The sequence below is a fragment of the Nannospalax galili genome, unplaced genomic scaffold, assembly GCF_000622305.1.
Source record: "Nannospalax galili isolate Female #2095 unplaced genomic scaffold, S.galili_v1.0 scaffold702, whole genome shotgun sequence".
NCBI lineage: Eukaryota > Metazoa > Chordata > Mammalia > Rodentia > Spalacidae > Nannospalax > Nannospalax galili.
In genome coordinates, this window is record NW_008348657.1 from 246,414 (window position 1) to 254,928 (window position 8,515).

An 8,515-nucleotide genomic window follows, 5' to 3' on the forward strand; every position below is an offset into this window, starting at 1 on the left:
TCCTCAAATGCGTACCCGGGTCTGTCTTCAACCATCTCTGTCTGGCAAGGGTCCGTACCTCGAGCCCCACGTTTAGGCGCCATTTGCCCCTGCCTGTGGGGACCCTGTACAGGTAAAGCTCGAGGGGGACCACTCCCTGAAAATAAAAACGGGCAAGAAAGAAGAGACGGAGCCTAAGCAAGCCCACTTGTCAAGGCCCTGCTTTATTTTACTGCAAGCTTTCCTTATATACAGTTTGTATTTAGAAGGGGTTGAGAAAGTTGGTTAAAAGGTTACAGCATTTTTATGGGTATGGGAGGGGGACTGAGCAATTCAGCAATGTGACTGACCGCCAGGTGTTCCAAGGGATTACTGCATGACTTATCTTTCCGAGAACTGTTTGCAAGAGGAAGAGAAAGATAACCTTGCCATAAATTCTTTCTCAAGGTTACTAGTGCAGGCAGAATTTCCTGCTTAAGTCAACTGTTTGTAGAGCTATATTATATTTTTTGGTAATGATTGTTGTTTCTCCAGCTCCCGACAAGTGTGTGATGGAATGCTGTCCACCAACAGGAAGGAGTGAGGCTGAAACCGGCATGAGCTTTGAGAGTGTCACACTAAGAGAAAGAAGCCAGAAGAAGAATTGCTTCACAGGTGTGTGTGACATGTCCAGAGCAGAGACAAAAGTGGGTCAGTGGTCACCTTGGGCTGGCAGTGTAGTGTAATGGGGCTGATTGCTGATGGGAATGAGTGTATGTGTGTGTGGTACATGTATGCATGCTCAAATATGTGTGGGTGTATGGACTTCATGGTGGGTGAGCTATCTTTCATAAAGCTGTTTAAAAGCAATGGTAGAGGATCAAATCATCCTGGATAGCTCTTTCGTTGGGTGCACATACACACACCACATCTTTCTATTAAGAGGAGCTTGAGCCTTTTTGTCACACCCTCTGAAATCAACACAACTTTGTTGTCAAAGGCTTCAAGACAGTATGGCCCTGGGGCCCCAGGAGCATCAACAGCCAAAGCACGCTTTCCCTGGTATGTCTCACATAAGCACTCTGATTTTTCCTCTTCTAGGGCATCTTCTATTTTTCCTTCCAATGTGCTCTTTCCTTCTATTTTTATCTCAAGCACACAGTAACTGTTCTCACTAAGTACTGCCGAGTATATAAGACTTGTGGGGCTTGCCTTGATGAAGGGATTTGTTTATAAGCAGCATTCACTTGAAGTAAACATTTTTCTTTCCTCCTTTAAAACCCAATCAAAATGAACCTTTCAGTAAACACCTGCACTGACACGCTGGCCAGCTGTCCCCATTTCTTTCTGTACTCAGCACTGGGATGGACACACACACACACACACACACACACACACACCACAAAATAATAGCAAGTGCTTCTGTGTTCTGGTCCATGGACTAAAATATTAGCATTTTATTGATTATACCATAGCACAATTCTGTGCTCAAATTCATTTCATATTGAGATATCTTTGCTGTCCATGGGTTATGGATATCTCATTTCCCAGTTTCATTAATCCTTCACAGGAGAATGGTTTTCCATGAGGAGGGAGGGGATGGCACTCCGACACTCTGGAACTCACTTGGGATTGATGCACTTGCCTCGATGACCAGGGTGGAGGTGCCTCCAGGTGGATTGTAAGAGCCATGTGGCTTCTGCCTTCTCTGTAGCCTTTGTAATGGAAGCTCTGACATACATGGCTAAGGCGGGACTTCGTGGAGACCAGATGCCATAAGGAATCCTCAGTCAATGGAGCTACCATGAGAAACACACTGAGCAGCAGCTGGTTCAGCCCAGCTTTGGCGTCTCCCCAGCCAGAGCTCCTGGCATAGAGCCATCAGAGGGTCCCAGGTTCTGGCACCCAGCTAATAAAGTTTGCAGCTGAGGCCTAGGCAAGCCTGAGTCAGTGCCTAACCACTTCCACTCTGCCCTCCTGAATTCCTGAGGCACAGAATTCATGAGGTCCATAAAGCAGTGATTGTATTTGGCTCTAAGTATGGGGGATTGGGGTTTGCTGGGCAGCAATGGGGGGACTGGGGAAAGATTTGCTCCAGTCCAGCCTGGCTCAGCCAATGTGGGTGATCTTATTAACAGGTCACTAACTGCCCCAGCAGGCCATCAAGACCCAAGTGAAAACGGTGCCTTCAAAATGATACGCAGGCCCATTTGCCCCAAAGGTAAGATTTAGGTTCCTTCTGAAGTTATTTATTCTTGGACCTATCTTTTCATCTGCAAGACATTCTTAAATTATTTATAGATAGCCTTCCATTTTTTCTGACTAGATTTTTAGGTGACTGGAAGCCCAAGTACATCTTATTTAATCTATTCTCCCACCCTCAGCAGAGCCTGATCTCCCCCGCCCTCCTCCCCAAACCTCCCCAGCTCCTCTCAGGCCCTTCGGGCTGTAGCCTACAGGACTCTAGACCTTGACTACTGAGTTTGGCCTCTCTGCCCATTGTTTCTGACCTGGGAAACCCTGCCTGAGATTTCAGGAAGTAGACAGAGCCTAGATGGGTAAGGAGGCCTGGGGTTAAACCAGGTTCCAGGTTCTCAACTATTCTTAACCTAAAGACCCAACTTCTTGGAGCCTTGTTTTAGCTCAGGAACCAGTATTAATCCATCCTAGGGTTGCTCTGGCTTCAAGTGCAGTGGCAGGTAAAAAGGCTTTCACACTGATTCACCATGCAAATGAGAACACAGCTTACTACCTGCTATGTGTGCTTATACAAGTGTCTTCTCCAGCCTCCGTGAAATGGGGATATTAAGTTATTACTTCCTGCCAGGATTGCTGCAATACCCTCCTAACTGGTCTTCCTACTTCTATTTTTGTGCTTTTAAAAGGCATTCTTCACACAGCTGCTGGGTAATCTTTTTGATATGCAAATCAAGCCATGTCTTTCTGTTTAAAATACTCCAATGACTTCACACTATGGTTCAAGTCTAAACTCCAGCTCCAGCCTGTGCAACCCCATGCTATCTGGCCCAATCCACCAAGCTGGCCTCTCTGTCCACCCTGTGCTATCAATGACTTTGACACAGAGTTTCCTATCAGTCCCTCAACCTCACCATGATCCCCAGAGCTGTAGGACATTTGCTCTTGTTGTCCCTCGTGTCTGTCTCAGACGCTGGCCACAGTGTATATTAGCTCGGAAGAGTCTTCCTTGCCTGTGTATCTTCCTGCTGCAGCCTCTGATCACCACAGAGCCTGTCAGCATGGCGCCAATGCAAACATCATCACCTCATGGTATTTGGTGTCTGTTCCCTCACTCTAGTATGAGTCCTGTGATGGCAAAGTCCTTGCCAGGCATAGCACCTAGCACACAGTAGTCCTTCAACAAGCATTTGCTGAAGAATGAGTAAATGAATGAGGAGGTTGGAGCCCAGTGTTGTACGGAGGCCACATCTGCTCAGCACTACACAGAGAAGATGGTGGCAGGGTGATTGACTGGGTGTTGTTGACAGATGTGGAGACTGTGGGTCAGACACTATCCCTGTTCTCTGGGCAAGATGGTTCCCATAGTCTGAGATCACTCTTATTAGCAGAGACAGGGCCCAGCTGAGTGTCCGTGACCCTCAGCCCTCTGGAGCCCTCAGACACCACAATCACTTACTTCCAAAGGATTACTTCAGCATCATGACTTCCCACCCAGCTCACTGCTCTCCAAATATTACCTCTGGAGATGCCTCCATGGCCCCATTGGCAGACAGGATTCAGGCAGAACAACTCACAGGGTTGGTGGGGTGGGGGCTGGTGTCAGGGGCTACCTGCTACAGCTGGTTCAGGTCAATATACCACAGTCTGGGTTCTAGTGAGTGGCAGAGCCTAAGCTGCCCTGTGATGGCTCAGAAACAATGTTACTATAGACTGCTACCCAGGAGTCAACTCCCCTTCATGATCCCCAGCTGCAAAAGTGGGGCAGGGAGGCCAGCCTGGTCCTTCTAAGACTGTAACTCAGAGACCACCTGGATCCCTTCTGCCCACCTGTCCTTTGCCATCTGAAAAGGCTGAGAAAGCTGATGCATCAGTGCCCAGCTAACATTCCAGGAGGACCATAATGAACAGCAGGTGGGCAAAGGGGCTGAAGGACAGAGTATGGTTGCTCCTCGATCCCAGACAACGTCCAGCTAGCATAGAACAGTGGCTGTGGTGGGCCCAGCTACAGAGGCATCTATGACTCATTTGTAAATATCACAACATTCAGTTCAGAGAGCTTGTTTCAGGTCTTTGCTTCCCAAATGACTCCCTTTGTTCTCATAAACTGAGATAAAAGTTTCAGGGGCTTTTCCACAGAAACCTCTGAATCCCTTTTTCTGTTTGTCTTAAGTGGGATGTAGAAATGCTAAGAAAAAAAAAAGGAAAGGGGGAGGAAGATGGAAGCTCAGTGTTTCCTGGAGACTCCAGAAGTGCCCCTGTGTACAGCTTCTTTTCCAAGGGTCGGCTCACTCCACTTAGTCTGTGTTCCATAACCAGGCAGAAGGTGGGTGAGGGCATGGCCTGGCACTTAGAGGCTTTCTCACAGCAGATGAGCTGGTGTTGTTTTGTTTTTGTTTTTGTTTTTTTTAAATCTCTGCTGACTCTGTCTAGAAAGCAAGCTTTTCCTAATATTTTATTATTTTTATTTTTTGTGTATGAGTGTATTGTCTGCATGTATGTGAATGCACCCATGTCATGTCATGCCTGCAGAGGTCAGAAGAGGCTGTCAGATCCCCCTGAAACTGGAGTTACAGATGGTTATTAGTGGCCATGTGGGTACTGGGAACTGAACCCAGGAACTGAAGCCCTCTGCAAGAGTAGCCAGTGCTCTTAACTGCTGAGCCATCTCTCCAGCCCCCAAGAAAACAAGCTTTTAGTTGCACATAATGGTACACACCTTTAATCTCAGCACATGGGAGACAGAGGCAGGCAGATCTCTATGAGATAGAAGGCAACCTGGTCTACATAGAGAGTTCTGGGCCATCTGGGGCTAAAGGGAGATCCTGTCTCAAAAAAAAAGAAAGAAAGAAGAAAGAAAAAGAAAGAAAGAAAGAAAGAAAGGAAAAGAAAAAAGAAAAAACAAGGTTTTAAAAATCAACTTTGTCTTCTAAAAAAAAAAAATTTGTGCCAGGCATGGTGGCACATGCCTGTAGTCCCAGCACTTGGGAGGCAGAGACAGGTGGATCTCTGTGAGTTCAAGGCCAGCCTGGTCTATAGTGAGTTCCACGCCAGCTGGAGCTACAGAGAGACCCTGTCTCAAAAAGACAAAAAAAATTTTTTTGTGTGTATGATGTTTTACCTGCACGTATATAAGTATACCATGTGTATGCAATGCCCATAGAGGTTACCAGATCCTCTGGAACTGGAGTTACAGATGGCTGTTAGCCAGCTACTATGTGGGTTTTAGGAACCAAACCCAAGTTCTCTGCAAGATATGCCCAGTGTTCTTAACCACTGAGCCGTCTCTCCAACCCTGAAATCTATCTTTTAAATTGGTAGTTGGTGATTTATGGAAATCTCTAAAAGTTATCCTTTTCTCCTTAGAAACACTGAATAAAGGCCAAAGAAATAAGCCTTTCCTCTCTGGAAGTTGTTGTCCTGCCTTGTCAGGGCATTTTACTTTCTGGATTCTCAGCAGGCTCCCTAGGAGGTCACGTGACCTAGGACAAGAAGGACCAACAAGGCTCTCAAGGTTTACTCAACTATGCATGGGCACTAATGGACTTTGTCCAAGTCCTGCCTGGGCTCTGACTGAGCAACGTGCTCATGGCCGGGGCATTTTTCCAGCTTCCTACAGCAGACTCATCCCTTTCTGAAGTTCCCACAGATCCTATTTCACCTTTGTGCTCTGTACAGTGGTCATGACACCTGTGACCAACCAAGGACAAATCAGGATCTTGGCTGGGACAGAAGGGAAACTGATCAGGGCAAGTATAGAGCAGAGCCTCAGGCCCTGCAGTGACAAGATATGTTCTATTCTTTTTCACCGACAAATACTTAGGTGATCATTTCATTTAATCCTAGAGATAGTCATCAAATGTGAACTGTGTCCTCCTCAGCCCACAGTGGAGGAAACTGAAGTGAGAGAAGCGGTTGCTTGAGTGGCTGGCCAGGACCCAAGCATGCACACTGGTCCATCACCTACATTCCTGGGCTTCTTTCTGCTGCCTCCCTGCAGCCCTGGGCCTTTCATATGAAGTGTCTCCGCCTCCTGATCTCACATGTAAGGCAGAAATAGTCACCTCAGTGTCACCTATTTCAAAAACAGCTCCCTGCCTATTGAGCAGTCCCTACCCAATCAATAGAGATAAAACCTTCAAATCAGCATTTGCTGGCTGGGTTCTGACCCTCATTCAGGAACATGCCAAAAGAAATTTGAAGTAGAAAAGGGCTCTGAGGTCAGGAGAATTTGGGAAAGAGATGAATGATCTGAAGTTCTAATGTATGATCCTAAAATTATGTCTGTGCTGTATATGCATGGAGCTCTTCATGCTGTTATTCTGCATAGTTTTAAACATTCTTAAGTGGTTTCCTACTTGATTTACCACTTTATAACGTTTCCCCATCCAAAATTATGTTTGTTTGCAATTTATCTTTGTTAATACACTCTTTCCTAATATTCAGGCCAACAAGACAGCCCAGTGGGTAAAGGCACTTTCTGCCAAGCCTGATGACCTGAGTTTGATCCTAGGACCCACATGGTGGAAGGAAAGCGTTAACTCCCTCAAGTTGTTGTCTGACTTCCACATGCACACATGTTCTCTCACACACAAAATAATAAATGTAATTGTTCTAATAGTCATATAAAAACAGATAACATTAATTTTGGTAACATTTTTCTCTATATATAGATGATATCATTTCAACATGTAACCAATATAAAAACTGTTTTTATATATCTTTAAGGAGTACAACCTGATGGGTTTGATGTCATTATTTTCATATCCATAGGCACAGAAACGTGACTGCAGGGGTAAGGCAAATCTGCATGCCTATCACCTCACACAGTCACCTTCTTTCTCTGTGTATTGTAAGAACCCCTAAAACCCACTCCCTCAGCCTGTCTTCTGTGTGCTACCATTAACTGGAGGGAGGCCCCAGACTGTGTGAGTCAGCTTTTCCTACATGGCTGCAGCTTTGTACCCTGTGACCTGTATCTCATTTCCCTCAGTGCCCTAAAAGCTATGAATGAGATGTTTTACGTTCTTGGTTTTACACTAAGTCTTCTCAACTCTATAGCATATTCCAGCTTACAGCAGCCAACTTCAAATCCACACCGCTCAGGGTCTTGTCTCACACCAGACTCAGTCCTGCAAAACTTTGGTTAAATCCACCAGAATTTGTACCAAGAAATAAATGAGGGAGGGAGGGAGGGAGGGAGGGAGGGAGGGAAGGAAGGAAGGAAGGAAGGAAGGAAGGAAGGAAGGAAGGAAGGAAGGAAGGAAGGAAGGAAGGAAGGAAAAAAAGAAAGAAACAAAGAAAGAGGATGGCATGCCAACACTGGAGAGGATGCTTTTTCTAACCAGATTCTCAGTGGCACCACTGAGTCCCCAGGGAGGACAATGTCGTGTCCAGTGAAGATGTTTAAATGAACCCTGTTTATACAAGTGCATGAAAGCCAGAAAACACACAACAAAACAAAAATAGTTGAATTGATTGATTTACTACAGAAAACATACATGTTACACTATATAAATTGTACAATAACCAAAATTTTTTTAAAGATTTATTTTCATTGATGTGTATGTTTGTGTATATGTGCATGTAGGGGGTACCCTTGAAGTCCAGAAGAAGGCATCAGATCCCCTGAAGCTAGAGTTATAGGTGAGCCATCTAATGTGGGTGCTGGGAACCAAACTCAGGTCCTCTGTAAGAACAGCAAGAGCTCCTCAGGGTTAAGCCATCTCTCCTGCCCCCAAAAGGTATTTTTTAATTTGTTCACCTCTGAGAAGGGCAATGAATTAACTGCTCTTAGCCTCTAATAACTCAGTAGAAATAGACTCAGCAGGAATCTTACAGTGCTGCAGCTCACAGAGGGGGGCTTTATTAGAGGCAGAATGGCTCAGGGAGAAGTAGAGAGCCACCACATGATCAGTACTTTCAGGTCTACAGCAAGCTTCCTGTCCATCAGCCCTGCGTCCCTCTCTCCTTTCCCAAGCCCCTCATTTCTAGCTCTTTTTTGTCACCTAGCAGACTTTTGGACCCAATGTAGGCCACTCACACCCAGATCACAACCCACAACTCCCAGTGAGGAACGTTGCTGTTGCCTGTCAACAGTGTGGTGGTTTGAATGAAAATGTTCCCCATAGGCTCCAAGTATTTGGACACTTTGTCCCCAGATGATGGCACTGTTTTGGGAGGTTTTAGAAGGTGTGGCTATTCTGGAGGAAGCACATCACTGCGGGTGGGCTTGCAGAGTTCTTAAGCCTTGTGGGATCTCTAGTGGGCTTGCAGAGTTCTTAAGCCTTGCGGGATCTCTAGTTGTTCCCTTGCTTCCTGTGCCTATATGATGATATGAGAGCTTAGCTTTTGCCGATCC

The 8,515-nt window shown here is 45.8% G+C and overlaps 1 long non-coding RNA gene across 1 annotated transcript; it reads left to right on the top strand.

The window, feature by feature from the left end:
- The first annotated feature begins 516 nt into the window (after positions 1–516).
- LOC115072466 lies at positions 517–6,675 on the top strand. The gene is made up of 3 exons (XR_003851523.1): positions 517–633; positions 2,097–2,179; positions 6,001–6,675. It is a non-coding gene; the product is annotated as an uncharacterized LOC115072466 (long non-coding RNA).
- Positions 6,676–8,515: the final 1,840 nt, after the last annotated feature.